The 25,646-nt window shown below is 43.7% G+C and overlaps 1 long non-coding RNA gene across 1 annotated transcript; it reads right to left on the bottom strand.

The window, feature by feature from the left end:
* Window positions 1-21,865: 21,865 nt before the first annotated feature.
* On the bottom strand, window positions 21,866-22,932 carry LOC311038900. The gene is made up of 2 exons (XR_014600100.1): window positions 22,577-22,932; window positions 21,866-22,193 (listed from the first exon to the last, which is right to left on the bottom strand). It is a non-coding gene; the product is annotated as an uncharacterized lncRNA (long non-coding RNA).
* Window positions 22,933-25,646: the final 2,714 nt, after the last annotated feature.

Raw genomic sequence — 25,646 nt, 5'->3', positions numbered from 1 at the left:
ACCCTGTGTTCCAGTGGATAAGAACACCCTGGCCTCTGAGAGAGACAGAGAGGAGTGCCATCATGCAACACGTAGACCTTTCATCGTCTAGGGCAGGGGTCTTCAACGTTTTCAGGCCAAGGACCCCTTAGCTGAGAGAGAGATGAAGCAGGGACCCCCTCTATATTGTATAAAATTGTGTTTCAGATAAACTTTTGCTGCTTTTTTCCCCTTCTACACCGCGAGGCGTTGTGAGCTTGTAGATCTGCTATTTTTGGCTAAAGTTATCCTCAGAAAAGGCATACTAGGGTTCAAGTGAGTTACGAGAGTGTACAAATGGAACCAAATGGACCACCCATACAATTAAATGAACACTGTGGATTGGAGTCTAAATCAATGGGGTACTTGTATACTAATGCAAACTGGGGGTCCTTGAAATTGGAAAGGTCGAGATCACTGATGGAAATGACTTATTAGCATAATTAGTAGTCAGAGTGTCCCAGCAGTGTGACCCACATCTGATGAGCTCTTCTCTCAGTTTTCATTTAATCAGTTCCATAAGTGTCCAGAATGACATCTCTTCAACTGAAAGTGTTGAGGCCTTTTCAGTAAGAATACTACTGAATATCGTATTATACTGTATAGGACTATATGACACAGGTTTTTAAGTGACTCTTCTTCTTTCGGCTAATTCTCATCGGGGTCGCCATCATCTGTTTCCATCTACTTTGGGTTCCCTGTGTCTTCCTCCGTCACTCCGTCTTCCTCGATCACTTGAGTGATTCAAATCACTCAAAAGGCAATTCAACAAAATGTGATATGTTCCAAAGCCTGTTGTGGAGGAAAACATCATTGGTCTCGCAGCAATCACAACACATTAAAAACATTACATTATACACATGATTTAGAAAAAGTAGTGTTCTCAGTTCTCAAATGGCAGTTTATGAACTGAGAAGTTTGGATTGTTCATGATGTAGCACAAGATAAGAAATGCATTTTGAAGGAGAGAGAATAAGATTAGAAAAGAAAAGACAAGAGCGGGCATATTGTAATCCAGTTGTGTCAATCTGGTGTCCAAAGGGGTCCAGGCTGGCCTGTGTGTAACACTTGCGCGTGTTAGCACAGTAACCAAAATAAAACCACAGTTAAGATTTGGACCAGTTACTCTCGCTTGCTGGAGCAGGTGGGTAAATGACACCACATGCAAATTATACTTATTCAGCTGAATTGTTTTTTACAGCTACCATGAACTATAAAGTAAGCTATAAAAAAAAATACACATTATGTATTTGTATTTAATTACGCACCGTGACAAATCCAAACAATTGAAAAGAGCAGCTGCTGTTTTTGTCAAGGGGTATCCAAACTAGTGTCTGTAGTCTGTTCATTCAAGGTACTGTACATGAAATGATAAATGTTATGTGCAGACGCACATGTTTTGAAAATCAGTGGAGGCTCTCTGTGACTGTGACACATGTAAGCTGTGGAGGACGGAAGGGGCAATGTCCACACGCCTCAGCTTCCATAGGAGATAGGTCTGCTGCTGGCACTTTCTGACGCACACACACACACGCACGCACGCACGCACACGCACACACGCACACACACACACGCACACGCACGCACGCACGCACGCACGCACGCACGCACGCACGCACGCACGCACACACACACACACACACACACACACACACACACACACACACACACACACACACACACACACACTAACATTCACGTGCACTAACATTCACGTGCACGTACACTTACACATGTATGTGTGATTTTCTCAATCCCCTCTCCCATGCACGCACGCACGCACGCACGCACGCACGCACGCACGCACGCACGCACGCACGCACGCGCACACACACACACACACACACACACACACACACACACACACACACACACACACACACACGCACACACACACAGTACTGGTCTAAGTGCAGTCCATTGTATTGAGCCTGATTTGTGCGTCTGTGTGTGTGTTATAGCCTTTGTGGGGTCTGGTGGGGGGGTCTCATGACTTTGATGGAGAGGGATTTAGTGAAAAATGGTTGGTCCAGCGTTTTCGCCTCCACTGATATATTGAACAAGCTGGAACAGAGCAGAACAGCGACCCATGGTTCAATAGAAGGTGCAGTGTGTGTGTGTGTGTGTGTGTGTGTGTGTGTGTGTGTGTGTGTGTGTGTGTGTGTGTGTGTGTGTGTGTGTGTGTGTGTGTGTGTGTGTGTGTGTGTGTGTTCTGTCTACAACTGTGCAAGTTTTATCCAGTTGTGCATGCAATCTAGTTTTTCTGTCAGCGTACATGATTGCATGCACGTCGTGCCTACTGTACGTGGTCGTGTGACTGTGACTGTGCGCGAGTGTGTGTGTGTGTGCATGTCGGTGTATAATGGTGCCTCTAAGCGTACATGATTGCATACACCTTGAACTCGTGCCCGCGTGGTCGTGTCTGTGTGCAAGTGTGTCTGTGTGTATGCTTGTGCATGTCGGTGCATACTGTAATACCGCCCGTGTGCCCCTCATGACCGCGAACGTGCGAAGAAAATGCATGGCTTGCAGAAAGGGACTCATGGGCTTACAGTATACGTGACAACGGCACAGTAAAGGTTTGCACAGTCAATACTCCACTACACCCCAGGACAATCACTGCACCCGGTGCATCAGAGCAGTCGTAGCGTTGGCCACCGTCCCTTGACATACGGAATCGTTCCTTATTTGGAAACTAAAAGACGAGTACCTTATTGAACTGATAAAGGGATCCTTTTGGGAATCAATCAATGACACACATCTTACAAGTTCAAACAGCCCATATGCAAACATGACACGTTGTGGGCTTATAAATTGCCTATTTCCACAATTGAGTTTTTACATTTCATACTACTTTAAACTTGAATATGAAAATGGGTGAAGTGTTCCTTTATGTGAAATATGTTGTATGTATGTAATATGTGATGTATGTAATAATGTATGTAAATATATGTTAAAGGACAACTTTGCTTTTTTACAACCAAGGTTTATGTTTTAGATTGTAATTAAAGTAAATAAAAGATGAGTGTTAAAATTTTTTAATTTACTGCTTTCTATAGTTTTAGCAATTTTCACAATCTTTTTTACAGTGTTTTCACAGTGGGCGGGGGCATTCTGTCCGGTGGCTAAATATGTATTTTTTTAACACATTAACCCGGCGTTTTCTTTATTATTATTTACAGTTGCTCTTCTAGCCCCCAATAACTCACATCTGGCCATCTCAGACAGCCGGACCTTTTTTATTGTGTAAAAAAGGCATATTTAGCCACCGGACAGAATGCCCCCGCCCACTGTAAAAAATATCGCAAAAAATGCTAAAACTATAGAAAGCAGTAAATGAAAAAAAAATTACACTCATCATTTATTTACTTTAATTACAAGCTAAAATATAAACCTTGGTTGTAAAAAACTAAAGTTGTCCTTTAAGGCACTGAAAATATTTCTGTGGTAAAACATTAAGGCTGCAGTGAAATGATGAGAATGTTTGGCTTTTTGCTCTGTTGTAAATACACATGGAGTTCATTTCACTTCACTACCATTTGAAATAATATGAGATTAGAATTAGAAAAAGAAAAGTAAGTTAGCTGGTGAGAAACCAACAATATATGGCCTTTATCTGAGTTTGTGGTAAATCGACACAGTGGGGAGGTGAAACAGGGGAAGGTGAAACAGGGGCAGAGGGGAGGTGAAACAGGGGCAGAGGGGAGGTGAAACAGGGGGAGGGGAAACAGGGGCAGAGAGGAGGTGAAACAGGGGGGGGGGGAAACGAAACGGTGGTTTGGATACTAGGCGCTCATAGTCCGGTGATTTCGGTTAGTAAAAACACAGAGATTTGTTGAGGTGAGCGGTGAGTCGCTTATCGCCGCGGCTCAGTGACGTCATGTTGTAGTTTTCAAACCACCGCGGTGAGAGGGTGAGCACCGAAAATGGCAGCATGCGCCCCCCCTTTACAGGTTGTGTCAGTAGGGAGAACAGCACTCTAAACTAAATGTTTTATTTGTATTTTTTAATACATGATGGACATTAATGTGCACGTTGTCAAAGTTGATGAGAGCAAGGTGCAGCAGACATGTGTTTACCACAGTGTGCACTCAACAGGTCCTGTCACCTTGTAGACGGTCAATAGGCTTTATGCACAGCAGCCATATTGTTGAGAAATTGGGCCTCTTCTTACTGCCTTCACAGGCGTTACCAATGATACTAATGAAGGCTCTGTTCCATTCTGGTCAGGGTGCTGATATCGTGCATGTTGGCTGAGGCTCGCTAGAAACACTCCATTTTGGTTCCCAAATGGCCCCTTATGGTGGGTGTGTAACTCTGAGAGTTATGGGGGTCCTTGAAAATAAGACAACCACTATGCCACACTAAATGGAACAGAGCCTTAATTAGTATCATTGGTAACACCTGTGAAGGAAGTAAGGAAGGGGCCCAATTAATTCCCAATATGGCTGCTGTGCATAGAGCCTATATAGAGCAGGTTGTATGGTCAACACTTCACCATTTCAACGCCAGTGTCCCTATTCCGGGACAAACAATCAGTGAAAATAACAGATCTGCAAGTTCACAATGCACAACTTTGCGATGCTTTGTAAGCTATTTTCGGTGTCGAGATTTGGTTTAGAGGGGGGGGGGGGGGGGGGTGGACCAAGTACAGAGCCCACCCCAGTCAACTAAGTGTTTGTTTATTTGAGCAGGAGTATCTATACTTATATACTGAATGTATCTCCACTTCCTGCAGCACCAAAACCTCAACCCACAAAACAACTCTACAACAAAACAACCTTTCTCCACAAATCTGACAAAATGGATGTTAATTGGGGGTGCAATACGTTAGTCCGACAGCGCATTCCTCCGACAGCGCAGTGCTCCGACATTAAACAGTAAACCCGAACCAAACCCGCACCCTAACCCTAACCGCACGCGGATGCCTCCCGTTAATTGGGACGATGATAGAAACAAGAAGTGGAGGAAGAGGATTAGTACAGTACTAAAAAAGACTTGTAATGTATTGGATACAATAAAAAGCTGAAGGTAAAAATGACACAAAACTGTGAAGGAATCCTAAAATAATTACATGGAGAATAAAACGGAGCACATGAAAAATGAACATTATTAAAAGTTTTTTTTGGGGGGGATGGTTTTCAACTTTCAAACTAGGCCGCTGGTTGGAGGCATTTCATCTAAAGTGTCTCACAGAACCATGTTTTTGTAACAAGGTCATTCCTGCTGGGAAATAAACCCCCAAACCAAGGCAGTGATATGGCCATGCTCATGCTCATTGAGCTAAACATGGGGAATGCAATGTATAACCCTGTCCCTTGCAGTGTAATGTACCATGGACTGTCATGTGCCAAAGGGGAGACCTTTCGTACTGTGGAGAGAAGGTGAAGACATTGCGCACCACAGAGGGAAGGTGAAATACCAATGCACAGCAGCCATATTGGAAAGAAATTGGGCCTCTTTTTACTTCCTTAACAGGTGTTAACAATAATACTAATTAAGGCTCTGTTCCATTCTGGTCTCAAAGTGTGGTCCAGGGTTCCTTGAGGGGGTTCCAAATGGCCCCTTACGGGTGTGTAACTCTGAGAGTGTACAAATGGAACCAAATGGAACCCTAACCCGTAAGGGTCCATTTGGGAGTCCTTGAAATTTCCTTCCAATATGGCTGCTGTGCATATAGCCTGTATCTACAGGCCTTCAAGAGCAGGGGTTAAGCTTAAGACCTATACATTTGGTGTCTTCCCATGACCCAAACTTAAACAAAAATACATTATGAAGTAACCACTTCAATAGTGAAAATAGTGAATCTATACCAGCTCACAACACGTCGAGACATATTGTAAGCTTGTAGATCTTTTATTTTAACTACTTCTTCAAAGTTTGTATTTATTTATTTGTCTCTGATTTTTTTTTTCTAAAATGATTTTGAGAAATGTTATTACATTTTAGAAAATTGCTGATTTGTTTTTATTATTATCATAAAACAGCCCACGTTGACCCCCGTTAAGTGGCAGTTTGGCCGGGGGTATATTTTGGGCTGTTACACCTGTAACATATCTATAGAGTCAGACATCATGGTTAAAGTGATATTGTTTTGTTAAAACAAATAGTTTATCGTGAAAAAGTTAAAGCTCTGTCTACAGTATATTCAGATAGCAATCATTGCCATACAGTGTTTGTTCAGTAACAGGGGTCTCTCCAGCTCTTTAGTAAAGATAAAGTACATTTCTAGGTGGGTTACAAATATCATTCAATCAGCAGAGAGAACCCCACAAAGATCACCAGCTTGTGTTCATGTTCCAATTTGATTTGCTAATTTATCCTCTCATTTATTTGTTTCATAACTTCCAAATTCACATGAGTTGTGACATTTCTCCTGATTGAACGAAATTGGTATCCGGACCTGAACAATGTATGTACTGCTCACTAAAGAGCTGGAGAGAAGCTTCAGATTCAGAAAATTCAGCTGGAGAGAACTTCACCTCCCTGAGGCGATGTTCTCCAAACTTGGAGTCTTAGAACGAGCTCATTAGGGAAGTCAAAGTCTCGCCCGAGGCCGTTTCACAGGGCAGGCGTACGACTTGAACCCGGACCTTCCAGCGGTGGGAAGGCACGTCCTGTAGCCTTGCCAGCTCATGAAGTCTAAATAGGATATTGAACCAGTTTGAGGTGAGGTGAGCTGCAGGTCACAGAGAGCGAGGCCAGTGCTCAGCGTGATCCCCTGACTGGAGCCATTTCTCCTCTGGTTACCACATCAAAGACAGAGAAAGAGGGAGAGAGAGAGAGAGGGGATTGAAGGTGTCACGAATTGCGGAAACAATGTGAATACATCACGCCCATTGAGAGGGTGAAGACGTCACATATTGCAGAAATATACGAGACGTCTTCACTGAAGACATCATGTATCATTGAGGAAGGTGAAGCTGTCATGTATTGCGGAGAAAGGGGAAGACGTACGTCACATGTCATGAAGGGATGGTAAAGACATCTCGGAGGCAGACCACAGAGGAGGTTCCAGAAGATAATGAGAGCAGCTCCGTTCTCAGTTCTCCCTAGTGTAATTGTATTTAATGATATGTTTATGAATTGAATACCAAGGACCCGAATGGAAACAAGACCGCAAGGGCGTTTTTGGACATACCTTTTAGACAAAGTGTTTGACTGAACTTGTGCTGTTTTTACATTTCTGCCAAATAAAATATTCAATTCAATCAATGACGGCCTGTGTCACTGCCCTTTTCTTGGGAGAAATAGGCCTTTTATTGCGTGGTGAAAATGGGCTTCAATGTTTACCATACCAGTTCACAGAGAAAGACAGTGAGAATAATTAACGTTGCACTCCAATGCGCTCAATGCTTTATTTATGCAATATTATGATAGTGTATTGATTCCTGAGGTTCTTTTTCCACCACCCGGCAAGAAGGGCTTAGAGCGGTGATATTTAACTGGCTCCGACCCCTGGGGAGCTTTCTTGTGGCTCCATTCCAGATTCCAATGTAAAATGTATTATTTTATTAAATTTTCGGTGCGAAGGTAGCGGTACAGCCGCCGTGTTACAAAGCTGCTACTGCTTCATGATTTCTGCCCAATTCTGCCTTACACCAGTGGTTCCCAAACTGGGGGGTCCCCAGATGATTAGCTTAATGTGCAACATTGTTTTCTCACTCAACAATAAACAAACCAACATACAGTATAAGTGTATACAGGGTACCTGCACATTTCCAAGGTTACAATTTCATTACTTTTAAGTCCTTTTTAATGCATAGTCATCCATAAGAAAATCACTTGGGTCAAAGTGTTGTACTGTAGTTCACATGTACTTAAGAAAAGCATCAGGTGTTAAAATGTTTTTCAGTCTAATCTAATCTAATGTAAAAGTTAAAGACCTTTTCATTGTACAAAGAAACAAAACAGCAGGACATGTTGTGTTCCATTACTTCTGTACGTCGCACTACTTTCAGAATTATGTAGCTTTCAAGTAGTTCAGCGATTTATTTTATTTTGTATGTTACTGGCAAAAGCTACATCGCTAAATTTCAGTGGCACATCAACATAAAAGACACAACAGATGAGTTTTGAGTGCAGTTTGTTCACCACATTTGTACTGTATGTTTGAGAGTTTTGAGAGGATACATCTTTTTTTTCATAGTTTTTTTTGTAGGGTAATTCACAAATGTATTTATACACTTTCAGGCTTACAGACAAGACATACTGCACATACTGTACAAACATTCACATACATATATACCCTCCGCCCCCTTCCCCATAATACTTAAAGAAATAAGAATAAGAAAAAGAAAAGGAAAATAAATACAATACAAATAATTACAATACAAATGTAAAAGAAATGGGAGGATAATGATTACAATACTCATATACATACAGTATACTTCAATCCGTTTTCAATAGGTGAGAAAGAAATGGTTGCCATATTCTATCAAACACTGTCGTTTTAAGAGAAACATCATATCTTATACTTTCCATTTGTAACAGATTGGTCATTTATTTTCTGCTAGCCATGTTTTAAAAGAGGGCACATCTACTCCTTTCCAGACGGTTAGAATATACCTTTTTGTGATAACCATGCCATATTGTATAACTTTATGGTAATGACACAGAAATTACAAGTCTTAAAATTCACCTAGAAAAGCACAATAGGGGTTTGAGAGGATACATCAAAGAAAGAATTCTCCATCTGCAGCTTAGGTCGTATGTTTTCGTTTTGAGTGGATTTTGTCCATCTTCCATCTTCTCCATCTTCATCCACTTGAAGGTTATACACAGTATGTTTCATTCGTCCTAAATTGCATCCTGGGCTGAACGATGGTCTAACAGTTAGACCATCGTTAAGCGCGCATGCGTGTCTCCGTGTCTGCGTGCCCAGTCTGCCCACCTCAAGTCACTTTTTGACCGATGCGGCCCAGACCCCAAAATGAGTTCGACAAGCCTGGTCTAACTCTCAACTGAAACCCATCATAAGAGCTTGTGCTCTCATTAGCCGGGTGCTCAGACATAACAAAAATGCAAAAACCTGTAAGAACATGTAAACACTTCACCTTGCCAGTCTGCCTCCAATTCTTTTCTCACAAAGACGCTTCCATACCAGGGACCCGTGCACAGAATATACTGAAATATCTACTTCCTATTTTCTTAATATCAAAAGCCTGCACACTACAAAGGACTGCCACAGATATCAATATCAAAACGCATGAATGCAGTATGAAGCAGGCCCTAATAAGTTACCATAATGGACATAATATGTCCATTGGTGTGTCCTATCGGACCTATAGCACACACAAAAAAATTGTCACAGTCTTGTGGCCCCTGACTTCAAGTAATTTTACAATTGTGGCCCCCTGCTAGTGCCTACTCTAGTCGAATACCCCTGGCTTAGAGTCTTCGAACTAGCTCATTAGGAAAGTCAATGCCTTGCCCAAGGCCATTTCAGGAGGGCTGGCATGGGACCTGAACCCTAGATACTTCGGTGGTGCAGGGGCGTGTCGTGCTGCCTTGCTACGTATCTTTACTTTCAGCTCACACAGTCTAAATACAATATTGAAGCAGTTTGAGCTGAGGTGAGCAGCAGGTCACAGAGAGTGAGGCCAGTGCTCAGTTTGATCCTCTGACTTGAGACATTTCTCCTGGTTAGCACATCAAAGACAGACAGAGAGAGAGAGAGAGAGAGAGTGAGCATAGCCGTGGGAAGATGTTTTTAGTAGGGGTGTGGGGGTGTTACTTTACATTATGCTGCAAACACGCAGTGGCATCGTTTGCTGGTGCGTTTGTCCATTTCAGTATTGGTGCACAATGCACTCCTTTGATACAAACATGTAGGCTACCCTAAAATCACAATATATATCATGTATAGATCCTATAGACTATCCCTGTGCACTCTTTAAGCACCACGGACAGCAGCGCTGTTGCTAAGTGCACATCAACCAAGTTTTAACCCCTCAATGAATTAGTTGACAGTTTTTGAGAGACAAGAGAAAAGCACTAAATCTCTCTCACATTCTACTACCACGCTACTATGCGTGTCTTATGCCTTATGACAAATCTTATTAGGCATTTTTTCTCTCTTTTTTTGAAAAAATGAAATAGTGAAAATAGCCGATCTATAAGCTCACAACGTGTCGTTTTCTTTTATGCATCCTAATGTCATTGTATAATTGTGTTTCCGTCCCATCGATTCTTCCTCCACACTGGGAGGAAAGTTTAATGGGATGCATGCGAGTGCTGTGACCACTTTTCCATTGCATCTTATGAGTCGGGTTCTTTTGGTGCCGGCCTGCGTGCGCATAATAGTTTTTTTATCAGTGTGACGTTGTCTGACAAGGAGTCTATGGAGTAGTACTGTCCCAGTACTCAGAAACACACACAAACACAACTGTTAAACTCCTAATGGACATAAAAACACACACTCACTCACTTGGAACTGTACATACACACATATCCAAAGACATACACACTTATAAACCCCACCACCACCACCACCACCACCAAACACACACACACACACACACACACACACACACACACACACACACACACACACACACACACACACACACACACACACACACACACACACACACACACACACACACACACAATGTCCTTGGGTGCACAAGGGGCTCAGGCAGGCACGGAGGAAGGAAGCTCGTACGAATGAACAATACTCAAGTTCAAAGAACAAAACAGAAGGAGTGGAGAGCAGAGTGCAGATGAACCACACCATCTGTTGTTTATACCCTGTTCATACCTCGCGGCCTTCCTCTGAGAGGACAGCGAGACAAACAAGCCTTCTAAACACTTCAGCGGAGGACCTTCGATTACAAAGACCTGTGTTTTTCCCCCCGACTGAGTCTCGTTGACGAGTTTTCCCAGTCGTTGGCAAGTTCAGTCGTTTCGCTCTTTGCCCACGCATCCGACGGCTCTGCAAGAGCGAGCAGCAGCAGTGGCATTTGGCATCATTTGTAGCATCTCAACATTTTTTTTGTTTGTTTTGTTTTGTTTTTTTTTCTTTTCAAAATGAGTAAAGTTGCGCAGATGTTGGCGATTCATGTGGATTATCCCCTGGGAGCCGTTCAGAATTTCTCAGCGTTCCACTGCACAGCTTGTGGCAAAGGTCACAGTGAGCATACGTTTTGAGCACGAGAGTGTGCTGTGCGAGACGCGTCTGGAATAATTGTGTTCCGCACGCAGCGCGCTGTAGTAGACCTATAGACCCTTTTCACAGCACGTTTTACTGGTAAATGCTGCTGAAGGTAGGCAAATAACTTTAAATGTGGATATGTTTCATTCATGCCAGGAGAGCCCCTGTACAGTTAACTTCAGGCTGACACACGGAAAATGAAACACACCCGCCACCATTAATGTTATTACCTTCAGCTGTATTTACCTGTCAAAATGGCTGCTGTGAAAACTGTCCGCTAGAGCGCTGGAGGCGACAGATCTAAGCCTGGCAACTACAGTATATCCGGTCATTTTTAAACACACACATTTGCCCCAGTTGAAGGAGTTTAAGTATCTCGGGGTCTTGTTCACGAGTGAGGGGACGACGGAGCAGGAGATCAGCCGAAGTGTGGGTCATGACCAAAAGAATAAGATTGTGGATACAAGCGGCCAAAATGAGCTTTCTCAGACGGGGGGTCCGACCTCTCCCTTAGAGATAGGGTGAGAAGTTCAGTCATCCGTGAGAGACTCGGAGTAAAACCGCTGCTCCTTGACTTGGAAAGGAGCGGGCATCTAGTACGGATGCCTCCCGAGCGTCTCCCTATAGGGAGATCCTCGCTGCACGTCCCACTGGGAGGAGACCCTGTGGCAGACCAAGGACCAGATGGGGGATTACATCTCCACACTGGCCTGGGAACGCCTCGGGATCCCCCAGGAGGAAGTTGCTAATGTTGCTCTGGAAAGGGAAGACTGGAAATCTGATAAATCTGGAAATCTAATAAAAATAATTAATAAAAGTTAAGTACGATATAAGAGAAAATAATAGGCTCTATGCACAGCAGCCATATTGAACAGAAATTGGGCCCCTTCCTTGCTTCCTTCACAGGTGTTACCAATGACACTAATGAAGCCTCTGTTCCATTTAGTGTAGCACAGTGGTTCTCAGACTTTTTAATTTCAAGGACCCCCATAACTCTGAGAGCGTACAAATGGAGGGTCCATTTGGTTCCATTTGTACACTCTGACTCCCTGACTCTGTTTGACCAGAATGGAACAGAGCCTTCATTAGTATCATTGGTAACACCTAGAGGTAAGAAGAGGCCCAATTTTTCTCCAAAATGGCTGCTGTGCATAGAGCCTATTGGACTGATGCTTGTGTTTCTAGCGCACATTTCAAATATAAGGTTAAAATAGGTATTGTCTGATACGTGTCTAAAGGTTTGTCATGCCCATTCTTTAGAAAATGAACTGGGAACTGGGAAGAAAAGATGATTTCTCATAAATCATTGACTAAATTGAAAGGCAGCATTGGCATGGATGTATTGGGTGGCTACCGTGTTCAGGTAATGTTTTGCAACCAGCTACACCGCACCCACTAAAAAACATCATCAAGTTTACTATCAGATAAGGGGTCTATAGGCTCTATTCACAGCAGCCATATTATGAAGACATTCACAGGTGTTACCAATGGTACTAATGAAGAATCTGTTCCATTCTGGTCAAACAGAGTCAGGGTGCTGATATTGTGCATGTTGGCCCACTGGAAACACCCTGTTACACCAGTGGGTCTACAGTTGGGGTCCAGGGACCCTCATGGGCTTCCAAATGGCCCCTTACAGGTGTGTAACTCTGAGAGTGTACAAATGGAACCAAATTTGGTTCCATTTGTACACTCTCAGAGTTATGGGGGTCGTGGAAACCACTGTGCTAGACTAAATGGAACAGAGCCTTCATTAGTATCATTGGTAACACCTGTGAAGGAAGTGATAATATGGCTGCTGTGCATAGAGCCTATTCAGACTGGTTTTGACCCCTGTGTGGCTCACTAAGCTGTAAGCCGTGTCCCTTTTCTATAACACACATTGTGTTTGAACCTGCTCTGCCTCTAGCTGTCTGCACCTGGGTCATATTTAGCCAGAGCTAGGTCCTATTCTCCTGACACACGCCGTGACAGAAAAGACGTTTTGAAATCAAGAACCTTCAAGGCAAAGTAAACATTCCATCCATACGTTTTATGTCATAGATGTGAATCTGACCAAACACCTACCACTCAGCCAAGACAGAATCCCTGCTTGGCCAGGAGAAATATAGTGCTTATATGAGCTTGAGGCAGTACGTTTTCTGCAATCAATAGTTGTCCTGACACACCAGGGTCCAAATTTCTCAATGGAAGAGTAGAGAGTGCAAGTTATACAGTATTAAAGGAGTAGTTCACGCAAAAAATAAACTTATTTTCTATCAATTTCACACCCCACAAAGCCTTGAATTCATGGAGATTTTGATTTTGTTTTGGACGCATTGCATGGAATCGTCTGCCCCAAAGCATCTAATCGAAACAATTCATAACAAAATTCCTTAAAAAAAATACATCAAGAGATATCTTGCCAAGTAACTGTCATTTGTGTATTTGTTTAATTTGACTGGACTTTTTTTATTTGATTTTATAAAGTTGATTTGTCTTTGTGTATTCCTTTTTTTGTTTTTAAACTTGTGTGTATCATTTTTAATTGCATGTCTGTATTGTATTTGCTTTGTTCAGGACCCCAGGAAGACTAGAGGCTCATTCATGTGCCTCTAATGGGGATCCTTTAATAAAATAAAGTAAACATGAACACGTTCGGATTGCAGCTTGAATAGTCTCTTCTCTGCTTGATGTTTCACCACAGTGATTAATCCCAGCAGTTGTTCCTCTGTTTCAATGCACTTGTTTTGCTTCTCCACATTCTCCTCAGCTTGATGTGAGAAATGCGCTGGCGTTTCCTTCGACAGCCTTGCGAGTCGATCGCACGCAGCGCGCGAATGCAAAACGCTTCCAATGGGAGCACAGCATCAAAACTCCGACAGGCACAGTGGCGCAGGCCTAGGGAGAATGAATGACTTGTGAATGTGATGAGTGCAGTCAACATTTAAATGAAGCCAAGCCGTAACCTAGCAACCAGCCCCATGCTAGCACAGTTCCTGGAACGGCATGTGGATGCAAGACACACACACGCACGCGCACGCACACGCACACGCACACACACACACACACACACACACACACACACACACACACACACACACACACACACACACACACACACGAATATACACACACGGACAGACATGCACACACACGCACTGCACTATGTTATGCTAAACTAATTAGCCTGTCATCGCTCCCACCTGTGCTACAACAGCAGGTATCAAACGGATAAGAAAATTGATTTTCTTATTCGTACATGGTGAATTCATAAGCAAAGTGAAGGTCAATTTCTACGCCTGTCATATTTCACTTCAATTAATCGTCTCTGTTAGATGCGCCAACTGGAGGCTGTTTTAACTGGAGTATTTTTTTTCTATTTGGAAACAATATCTCAGAAATACATGCACATGAATTAATTTGCTCACACCCTGCAAGCATGATTAGCTCTCATATTACTGCAGTGATGTGTGACACTGGGATTGAAGCAAAGTCACTATTATGGACAAAATTATTCTTGATTGTGTAATTTCACATTAAATGTTGAAAATATTTGCCTATAATAAAATAAGGTTGAAAGTAGTTAAGAAACATGTCAACAATCCTCATGCATTATTTGAGAGTTTTTCTCAAAGTGGTGGCATATACATGACTATTACAGTTTAGTCATTTGGCAGACACTCACAGAGAAACTTGCATAAGATCAAAGTAAGAGACCTCCCCATTAGTCCAACCGCCCATTATTCTGATATCCCAGTAGTCCGAAACATATTAGGTTAGTGTGAGGTTAGGATTAGGCCTATGCATCACTAGTGTTTCTGGTCATATGAATATATACACATTTGGCCATTATTCATGATGTTAGGAACATTCCATAAAGAATGTATCCAAGTCAAGAAAAGTCCATTTCCAAATTCCGATTTGCCCCCAGCTAGAGTGCGTATAGGCCTGGATTAAATCCCAGCTCAGAGTTGCATATCATTCTTCTCTCCACTGCCTAATACTCTAACAGAGCAGGCATGAAAGCACATCGATCTCCCGACCTGAATTGCACCTTTGCTCCCTCCTCTGCGTTTGAGTGAAACACCTTCTCCTCTAATCTTTTCAAATATTTAAGTTCTCAGCTGCCGGCGTGAGGATGTTCCCTGAAAGAAAAAAATTGATATTGCTTTTATTCACTCGGCTGAACATTGTCACCCAACGCCACCTCCTGCGAATGGGAGCCATAACTTTCTCAGCGCCGTGGAGAACCGATCTCTTCTGCTGCTAAACTGGCGAGGAGCCTATACTCCACCGCCCGGCCCCTCTACCTTAGTCCAGGAAGCCTCTCTCTCCTGCTGTAGTTGTACTGCAAACATACAGCTTACCCTGACACGCACTGTAGGCTACTGTTCAATTATGTCATGCAGTTCTTGGCAATAGGCTCTATTCACAGCAGCCATATTATGAAGGGGAGGCATGCGATAATCCGACAGACCTTTTCTCCGACTATGTGGCATCCGCGTGCGGTTAGGGTTAGGGTGCGGGTTTGGTTCGGGTTTAGTATTGAAACGTCGGAGCGCTGCGCTGTCGGAGGAATGCGCTGTCGGACTAACGTACTGCACCCATTATGAAGACATTCACAGGTGTTACCAATGATACTAATGAAGGCTCTGTTCCATTCTGGTCAAACAGAGTCAGGGTGCTGATATTGTGCATGTTGGCTCACTGGAAACACTCTGTTACACCAGTGGGTCTACAGTTGGGGTCCAGGGACCCTAATGGGCTTCCAAATGGCCCCTTACAGGTGTGTAACTCTGAGAGTGTACAAATGTATACATTTGTACACTCTCAGAGTTATGGGGTCGTGGAAACCACTGTGCTACACTAAATGGAACAGAGCCTTCATTAGTATCATTGGTAACACCTGTGAAGGAAGTGATAATATGGCTGCTGTGCATAGAGCCTATCATGAAGGTTCAGAATAGCTATTATTAAGAATTATTAGTATTAGTATTAGTATTAGTGTTAGTATTAGTATTAGTATTATTGTCATTGCGAACACTGACCATTCTGACTGAAAAGCTCGGTTGTCTGAGTGTCTCAATAATGGAGGATGAAGTCATCAGTCACATTATTCAGCAACATGCATCTACCTGACAAAACAGTTAATAATCATGTTTATACATGGGATGACATGAATGAATCTTCAGCAGTGACAACACACCAAAACAATGTGTGTGGCGAGGAATCAATTGGCATAACGACTGAATTGGGGGTGGTAAAGGGTAAAAAGCTATATATATATATATATACACACAACCCAGGTACTTGAGTCAAAGTATAGATACTCCCGGTCAAATGTTACTCAACTTACTAAACTGGGGTTCCTTGAAATGTTTAAGAACCACTGATATATAAGTGTATATGTCACAGGGAGATTGGCATTCCAGGGAGATTGGAAGTGGAGCGCTTGTTTTTAGGCTCGGGGCGGGGCTGCGATGCGAGGACGGCGACGAAGACAACAACATGGATATACATACATACCAGCCTCAGTGGCGCACTTCGATAATCATTGGACTCCCCATCCACTACCACTGGGAGTCTGGGTTTGACTTCCGCTTGGGACATTACTTTTTCAAACAACCGCGGACTACTTTTTTTCGCCGACAAAGTATAGTTTTGGACCATGACGGAGGCACGCCGACTCAGCAGACCTTGAGGCCGAGGAAGTCGCGCCCGAGCGCCCCCAGGCGCGAGCGCCCCCAGGCGCGAGTGCCCGCGACGACCGGCTGATGGTCTGCTAGTCCACTGAGCGCCGTCCGAGTTATGTACCGATAGGCACAGAATCGTAAATGATGTTGTGGGGACTGCGTTTGCCCCTCTGTGGTTTGCCTCTATGGGTTTGCCCCAACTGCCACTCACTGCACTAACATAGCCCGCCAGCCCGTCCCCGCCCCCTCGGGCGAGCCTGTTTGCGTGCTCGTTTGTGCGCGTGTGCATGCGTGCGTGTGTGGTGTGGGACTCATGTCTGCCTTTTATTGCCCTCTAGCGTTGGTTCTACAGAATTGCCTGGGGGGCGGACGGGCGGTGAAAATAAGCGCTTCTTTTCCATTCTCCCTGGAATGCCAATCTCCCTGTAACATATATACCACGCGTGCGTGCGTGCGTGCGTGCGTGCGTGCGTGCGCGCGCGCATGTGTGTCAGTCCTCAACAGCCACTGCCATTGCCATTGCCGGAGAGCTGTGAATAGTCCTTGGAGGGTGTTAATTACCTCCCTGACCTGCTATCAATAAATATGTGTAGAGAAAAGAGCGAGTGGTCCCTTGAGGGCTTTCTGCCAGTTTAACTCGACACCGAATCGCAGCACCACAAGGAAAATAATACTTGTTATTAGGAAGAAAATTCCTTATTTTCTCAAAAGAGGGTATGCGTTTTAATTTTAGATGGTTGTTGTGTTATGATTACAATTATTCAGGATATTAAACACATAGGTGACTTTATGCATGTGTGTGTGTGTGTGTGTGGAGAGAGAGAGAGAGAGAGAGAGAGAGAGAGAGAGAGAGAGAGAGAGAGAGAGAGAGAGAGATCATTCCACTACACCTTCTTAGACTAGCTGATCATCGTGTTTTGGTACCCATTGCCCGGATTATTCCGTGGGTGAAATAAACTCTCTCTGCCTCCCCGGGTTATCAGGTGGGTGAAATAGGCTAGTCATCCTTAATATAAGTTGTCCTTGTTGGTACTGATATGAATTCCATAAACTGTGGAATGCAGTGGGTACAAGGGCTAAATATCCACTACCTACAAAAAACTGGGGGCATCGATTCTGTGGGGACTCCCTGTGGCCTGAGGACAATGATTGACAACACCTGAGCTACAAGGGTCGGCATACATGGACATTGCACTATGGCGCTATGTAAATTAGAGCTTGGACTCATCCATTTAGTGTATTTATGAGTCACGAGGACCCAAGTTATAATCCTACTCTTGTCATGTCTCGCATGTTCTCCCTTTCCTCTCTGAATTCCCTTACCTGTCTTTCTACACTCTAATAAAAAACTTAAAAAATGCTAAAGATAACAAAAATCCAGTCTATCCAGTGTATCCAGTCTACTGTATGACGCTGGGCGTCTATGTCAAGTGGTTATCTCTGAGAGAGGTCGGGCAAGTCCCATTGACTTCCAAAGGCACTGATTGGATTATCTTGAAGACAAACACGCCACACACAGAGACACGGAGACTCACATAGACTGAACCTATAGACGGCTAGCCTCTTTCAAAGCCAGTGTTAAAAAAATAATGCTCCAACTGAAAGTTTTGCTGTTATATAATCCTGTCCTTGTTTTGACTCCCCAGTTTTTTCAGAACAGTATTGTGGCTTCCGATTTCTGAGACACTCCTCAGCCTGAAGGCTCATCCAGAGGTCCATCCAGAGATTGATTCTGGAGTTGCCTATTCTGCTCAGCCAAATCCTTATTTTCATCAGCTAATGCTTGTCTCCCCTTCCCCAATTTCTCTTGGTCAAAGTACGAATGAAGCTCTTCAGGTATCAGCTCTTCTTCCTGGATTAGATCCAGTTGGTTCTGGAGTTGCCCATTCTGATCAGCCAAAGCCTCATTTTCACCAGCTAGTCCTTGTTGCTCCTTCCGCAATTTCTCATCGTCCAAGAACGAGTGAGGCTCTTTGGGTCCCAAGTCTTCCTGAACAAAGCCCATTTGGTTCTGGAATTGCCCATTCTGCTCAGCCAAAGCCTCATTTTCACCAGCTATTCCCTGTCTCTTCTTCCCCAATTTCTCGTCCAAGTTTGAATGAAGCTCTATGGGTCTCGGCTCTTCCTGGATGACGTCCAGTTGGTTCTGGAGTTGCCCATTCTGGTCAACCAAAGACTCATTTGCACCAGCTGGCGCGTGTCTCTCCTTTTCCCATTTTTCCTGCTCCAGGTACAAATGAAGCTCTTTGGGTCTCAGCTCTTCCTGGATGAGGTCTAGTTGTTTCTGGATTTGCCTATTCTGCCCAGTCAAGCCCTCATTTTCACCAGCTATCCCCTGTCTCTTCTCCTTCCCCAACTTCTCCTGCTCTACGGGCCGAGGTTCTTTGGTTCTCAGTATGTTCTGGATGAGGTTCAATTGTTTCTGGAGTTGCACATTCTTCTCAATCAAAGCCTCATTTGCTCCAGCTAGTCCCTGTCGCTCCTTCCCCAATCTCTCTAGCTCAATGCTCCAATAGGCCTCTTTGGATCTCAGATCCTCCCCGATGAGGTACAGCTGGTTCTGGAGTTGCTCATGTGTCTTAGCCAAAGCCACATTTTCTTCAGCTAGACCCTGTTTAATGGTGGTGATCTCCTCGTCCTCCCCTAACCTTTTCTCACTCATGTTCTGTGCCGACTGTTTCCTTTTCAGACTAGCCCCACTTGTGTTCTTCCATCTGAAGAGCAGACACTTTTTGAGACCAATGATCTCTTGCTCCTTTTCCTTCAACCTGTTTTGGAGCTGTAGGATGTTGTTTTGCATAGCCTGGAATTGGCAGTCCCTCTCTGTGCTCTCTTCCTCCATGGCTTTGATCGTTTGCTCTGCAACGTCGCTGCTCTGTTTCATTGCAAGAACCTTTTCCTTGGCCAGTTCTAAATGCTGCTTAATGACACTGAAGTTCTGATTATACATGTAGACCTTTTCCTTGGCACGCTCTAAATGGTGTTTAATCATGATGGAGGTTTGATTATACTTGTGCTCTAAGGTCTGTGAAGGACGTATCAACAAGCTTACTGTCCTCCGGATATAGCAATGTCATTATATATGCCTTGGGCGTGACGTAACACAGACGTAACCCTTCAGCACATCGACACTCACGGTTACCAAAGTTTGTACACAATACTTGTATTACGAAACATAGCCATTGTCCAGTGATAAGCTTTTTACTACAGTGCCAGAATCTTTCCAGCAAAATAAATTGCATAACTTTGGTATGGCAATGGGAGAGACCGTTTTCACATGCCTACCTTGGCAGCAATTCATTATCACTGGTACGCAGCGGTTAACAGGTTGAGTTGGCAGTTAGCTAGATCTCATCAGGCTCGTTGTTTTAAACGGCCACATTAAATCATACAATCAAGACAGCTGTGAGTGTACTGACGTAATCCCTTCATTCAGTGTGCCTGCTTTTCTCTCTCACCCCCTCTGCCTATAAATGGAGCTTTAACTTACATTTTAGGACAAGCCATCTTCTTCAGGCAACACATGTAAGTTTCACCTTTCTCAGAGCCTATTGTCAGCTTGCTCTGAAGCATTTTTGTCACTGAACAGTTTTGGCTACAGGTATGTACAGGCACTCACTCTCTTGTTGACCAATGCTCGCTCAACCACGATGACCGTTAGAGCACTCTCTCACTCGACACTCTCCTTTTCTCTTTGTCAACGTAATGACGCTATCCCAGTGCTTTGATTTGTAGCGTTTTCACTACAGGGAAAATGTTATCCCGCCAGCACATTCCGGAAAAATGACTAGGAAGCTGATGAATTACACTGCTGAATGAAGACTTCCCTGCCTTGGCCGAGATAACATCCACTAGAGAAGATCTAAATCTGTTTGACGCGATGCTGGCATGAACAAACTCCTGCTCGTAACTGAATGCTTCTCGACAAAGAAAGAAGCAACTTTTCACAACTAGAGTTTTGTGGTCCTCACACTTATGTCGCCCTTCTGTTGTCGTGGTCCGCCGGTCGCTGCCATATTTGGTCACGAATATCAACCCAAACTCCATATATGGAGCTGACTGATTTGTTTGCACCTGATGCCGTGATGACAAATGAGGTTAGACAATACACTCCATATTTGGGCATAGCTGCATTGGGAACTCCTAATATGGTCATGGCTGAGTCATAGTGACATGAGCGTGATGCCGTGGTACACCGGCCAGCCATCCCATTAGCCACTTTTTTACAACTTGAGGTTTATAGATAAGATGAGTTTTGGTCTGTCCTGCTGTAGACCATTTATTTTGTTCAGATTGCGGCTACTTAATTTAACACATGCCACAAATGATGCTAGTTGGTAGCATAGCATCACTAGTAAAGTGTTGCTATGAAAGGGCAGGCTACATTTTCAGACGGAGACGCGGTGAACATTAACAATCGACGATTATGATGATGGAAATGTACAGTCCGTACAGTCAAATACTGCCATCAAGGAACATTGATGTCGCTGAAATGTCCAGAGGCAGTCCATGTAACACGTTTTTTTGTTTACCACAAATGGCACAACACCCCACCCCCAATAAATAAATACAAAAAACAAAGGCTTGTTTGTAAATACCACCAAATGTTTGAATCCTAAAAAAAAAGCCCTTTGTGGCTAGCCCTAGATGGGTCAGATACTGGCATATACCTGTACAGTTGGTGAATCAAAATGTTTAAGTAGCCTACATTTTTCACACAACAAAGAACAAACATTGATTTAGATTTCATGGGACCTTTAAAAACAGAATGTACTCAATGCAGTATGTGAATAAATATGGGTTCATTAGGCTATTTGCGTCATGCAATTGAACTGTCATTCTGTTGTTGCTTTACATAATTATGTGACCCAATAAATATCTCCTGCGACTTAGGCCACCGGCACATAGTTTGTGCACCGCTGATCTAGGCTTTATCTTTATCCTGATACTGGTAGCTGATAAAACCAAATGTACGTGATTATTAGTCAGTATCAAAGAACGACTGCTAGAGACCGTGCAGCTTATAGATTCAGTGTATCTTTAATGGATCACCAAAAACAGCTTCTTGTGCCATTGTCCTTTGACCGTTGACGTATGACACAAGCAGGAACTACAACAGGAAGGTTTACAGCACTGACAAACACACAGGCACAGTAACAAAGAGCTTCATCTCTGCCTCCAACACCTTCAAATGGTTTCTGTCCAAAGGAACATACAGTTGTTTCAGGTCAGAACAAATATTATCTTTGTCCCAAAATAATGGATGGACGGAATATATAGCAATTATTGTACAAATAAAGTGTTGAAATGTGGCAAGTTCCCCCTCAGTGGTCTTAGTGAATAGGCTCTATGCACAGCAGCCATATTGGAAAGAAATTGGGCCTCTTCTTACTTCCTTCACAGGTGTTACCAATGATACTAATGAAGGCTCTGTTCCATTCTGGTCAGGGTGCTGATATCGTGCATGTTGGCTCACTAGAAACACTCCATTTTGGTTCCCAAATGGCCCCTTATGGTGGGTGTGTAACTCTGAGAGTGTACAAATGGAACCATGGTTCCATTTGTACACTCTCAGAGTTATAGGGGTCCTTGAAAATAAGACAACCACTATGCCACACTAAATGGAACAGAGACTTAATTAGTATCATTGGTATCACCTGTGAAGGAAGTAAGGAAGGAAGGGGCCCAATTCATTCCCAATATGGCAGCTGTGCATAGAGCCTATTACTATATTGTATCAGGTCCCAGAGTTAGTCGGTGCATATAAAAAACAAAAACAAATCATAGAACAGAACTGTGTTCACATGCAAAACCCACATGTCTGTATCATCTGTGATGATGAGTCGGACAGTCACCAAGGCAGTCACCAGGGATGTATTATAGCTGGACCCCCTGGGGTGTCCCCAAATTATTTTGTGGGGTCCCCAGATGATTAGCACCTCGCTCGAGTGAGCCTCACAGGGCTCAATTCCAATTCTGACGGCACGCCTGTCTTGTTTTAAATCTTTTTAGCAAACACTTTAACCTACTGTATTGACCTATTTCAATGGTTGTGCCTGGAGAGAGAGGATTTTTTGCCAACCAAGCAACGGGAGGCATGCGTTAATCCGACAGACCTTTTCTCCGACTATGTGGCATCCGCGTGCGGTTAGGGTTAGGGTGCGGGTTTGGTTCGGGTTTACTGTTTAATGTCGGAGCACTGCGCTGTCGGAGGAATGCGCTGTCGGACTAACGTATTGCACCCCCAAGCAACAACAACATCCAATGGGAACAACAACATCCAATGGGTGTGAAAACGGGTGGGACTTCACAAAGGGTCAATTACGAGTTGTAAGTGAGAACGGCACTTCAGCATTCCAGTGGGCGCGATTACTAGCGACGCAATAGGGGAGTGCTGTCTCGTCAAACGGGTGACTAAACGGGTGATTTTGCCCTTACTCTTCACTATGGTACGACCTGAGAGTGAGAATATGCTGATTTTGGGCAGGTCATCGTAGGCAAAAATACCTGATGTGGCACGTTGTACAGCTTGTATTTTTGCCATGCAACATCATCGCACAACGAAGTAGGGCTTAAGTGTTAGGACCCTGTTATGTTCCAATTCCGTTATGTTGGAATGAGTTTAGGTAAGGGTAAAGACATTAACATTGAGAAACAAAACAAAACAACAAATCCATGTCCTGCTGCCACCACCCTGTTACTTTTCGTCATTCAAAACAACATCTCCATGGCAATAAAAGCCCAAGGTTCAGAGGTGTGTTAAGCCCCATTCATGTGTTGTTGTATGGTCGGTGTCACGCTCTGAAAATAGCTGACCCACAAGCTCACGACGCGTCGCACCCGCGCAGTGTTGTGAGCTTGAAGGTCTGCTATTTCCGTGGCACACGGAGCATAAATGAGGCTTTATGGAGATGTCTCACCAGGTGCCTCAGGCGCTGTCTGTGTGTTTGTACACTCATTAAGGGCATGTGTGTTACCGTCCAACACTGAGCAGTCTGGCTGTGACCTAAATTACTGCCTCTCCTTCAGTCCACTGTGTTTTGTTGTTGATGGAGACAGGCAGTAGGACAGTGGAGAGGGAGACAGTGTAGGAGAGACAGACAGAATGAAAGCTGAGAGGGAGACAGTGTAGGATAGACAAACAGCAGGAAAGCTGAGAGAGAGACAGTCAGTGGAAAGTTGAGAGGGAGACAGTGTAAGAGAGACAGATAGTGGGAAAGCTGAGAGGGAGACAGGTGAAGGTGAGAACAGGTGGTTCATTCTTTTTATTATGTCTGAATTCAGAAGTGTAGATTCCCGTATATATTAAAGAATGTGGATCAATTTCAGATCAATCTGAGCATGTATACACTAATGAGGCACTGGTTTAAAATTGCAGGCCGATGAAGAATCCAGATAGACTACGGATGAGCTTCTGCAGGAAGTCATTATACTGTACCCAGGCTGCTTTGAACATTACATTAACCTTGGTTTGTACGGGGAGGTTGTTCTCAATAGTGGTAGAAAATTAGCATTTTGCATCAAAACAACTCTTAGAATGATGCCTCGTTCATACAAGTTGATGCTTTTATTGGTGGTGAAAAATCGTCCTCGTTCCAAATACAAATTGTGCCGCGCAATAATCCCATTGTGTGCGGATGTAGGTAAACAGAAAGAATATATATTTTTGGGTAAATAAATCCCACGAGTGCTTAAAGCTGATTACCAGCCTTGTGCAAATACTACACTTTAGCAATCACATCGAGCCACAGGAGGTTCGGGACGCTATGCGGGCCCTCACATCTAGAGTTTGGCCCTCACACCAACGTTGCACCACCGATCAGAGTTGCCAGATCTGCTTATTATAACTTCCCCGCAAGATTTTATTTGAAAATAGCCGATCTACAAGCTCACAACGCGTCGCGATGCGCCGCGTTGTAAGCTTGTAGATCTGCTTTAACATATACATCGGCTATAGCCGATGTATATGTTAAAGTGCTCATGTCGCCCATAGTCGCTTCTTCTGGGCTGGTTTTCCTAGTCCTGGTTGCTTGTATCTCTCACAGAATCTGGCAACACTGCCGCCGATCCGACTGATATGCCCATATATATGGAGATCCCTGTATCTGTCAGTCCTTGTCCCATGCCCATATATGCCCCCTTTTTGTGCCCATATATGGAGCCGACTGATTTATTTGCGGCTGCTGCCATGACGACACATTGATGTATAGACGACACAACTCCATATTTGGGCGTAGCTGCATTGGGAACTCCTTATATGGTTATGGCTGAGACATGGTGACATGGGCGCCCATTAGCCAATTTTAATATAGGATTACGCTCTCAGACAGCATGAGGTTAACAGAGGCAGAGTGAGAATAATTCAATAACATACAACAACAGTCAGATTTACCACTATTTTACAAAATAAAAGTAATAGCAGACATTGAAACGACTGCTGGCACAAAATGAAAACAACATTGTGAAGGGGAAAAAAAACACTTTTCTCGAAGGATAATGATAGTATCCTTTAGAGCCTTTAGAACAGCTTTAGTTGCAAAAACAATGGCACTTTTACAAACAGGATGTCGTGAACGACGAAGTGGCGAGCGCGGATGTCTCCATTCAATCCACTTTGTACAAACAGTATAGCTACTGGAGGACGAGATGTCTCCCTTATCTTTTAAAGCACACACACACACGCGCACACACTGACAAAATGAAAGTATTCGTGTCATCAGAAAAAGGAGTTGTATCAGAGGGAAAGTACAATCATTCTGTACACGATGAAGATATATTAAAAGAGTTGACCCTGTTAT

Source organism: Gymnoscopelus microlampas, assembly GCF_963454915.1.
Source record: "Gymnoscopelus microlampas genome assembly, chromosome: 22".
Taxonomy (NCBI): domain Eukaryota; kingdom Metazoa; phylum Chordata; class Actinopteri; order Myctophiformes; family Myctophidae; genus Gymnoscopelus; species Gymnoscopelus microlampas.
Note: the sequence above shows the minus strand (reverse complement) of the source record. Positions and strands in the feature narration are given on the sequence as shown.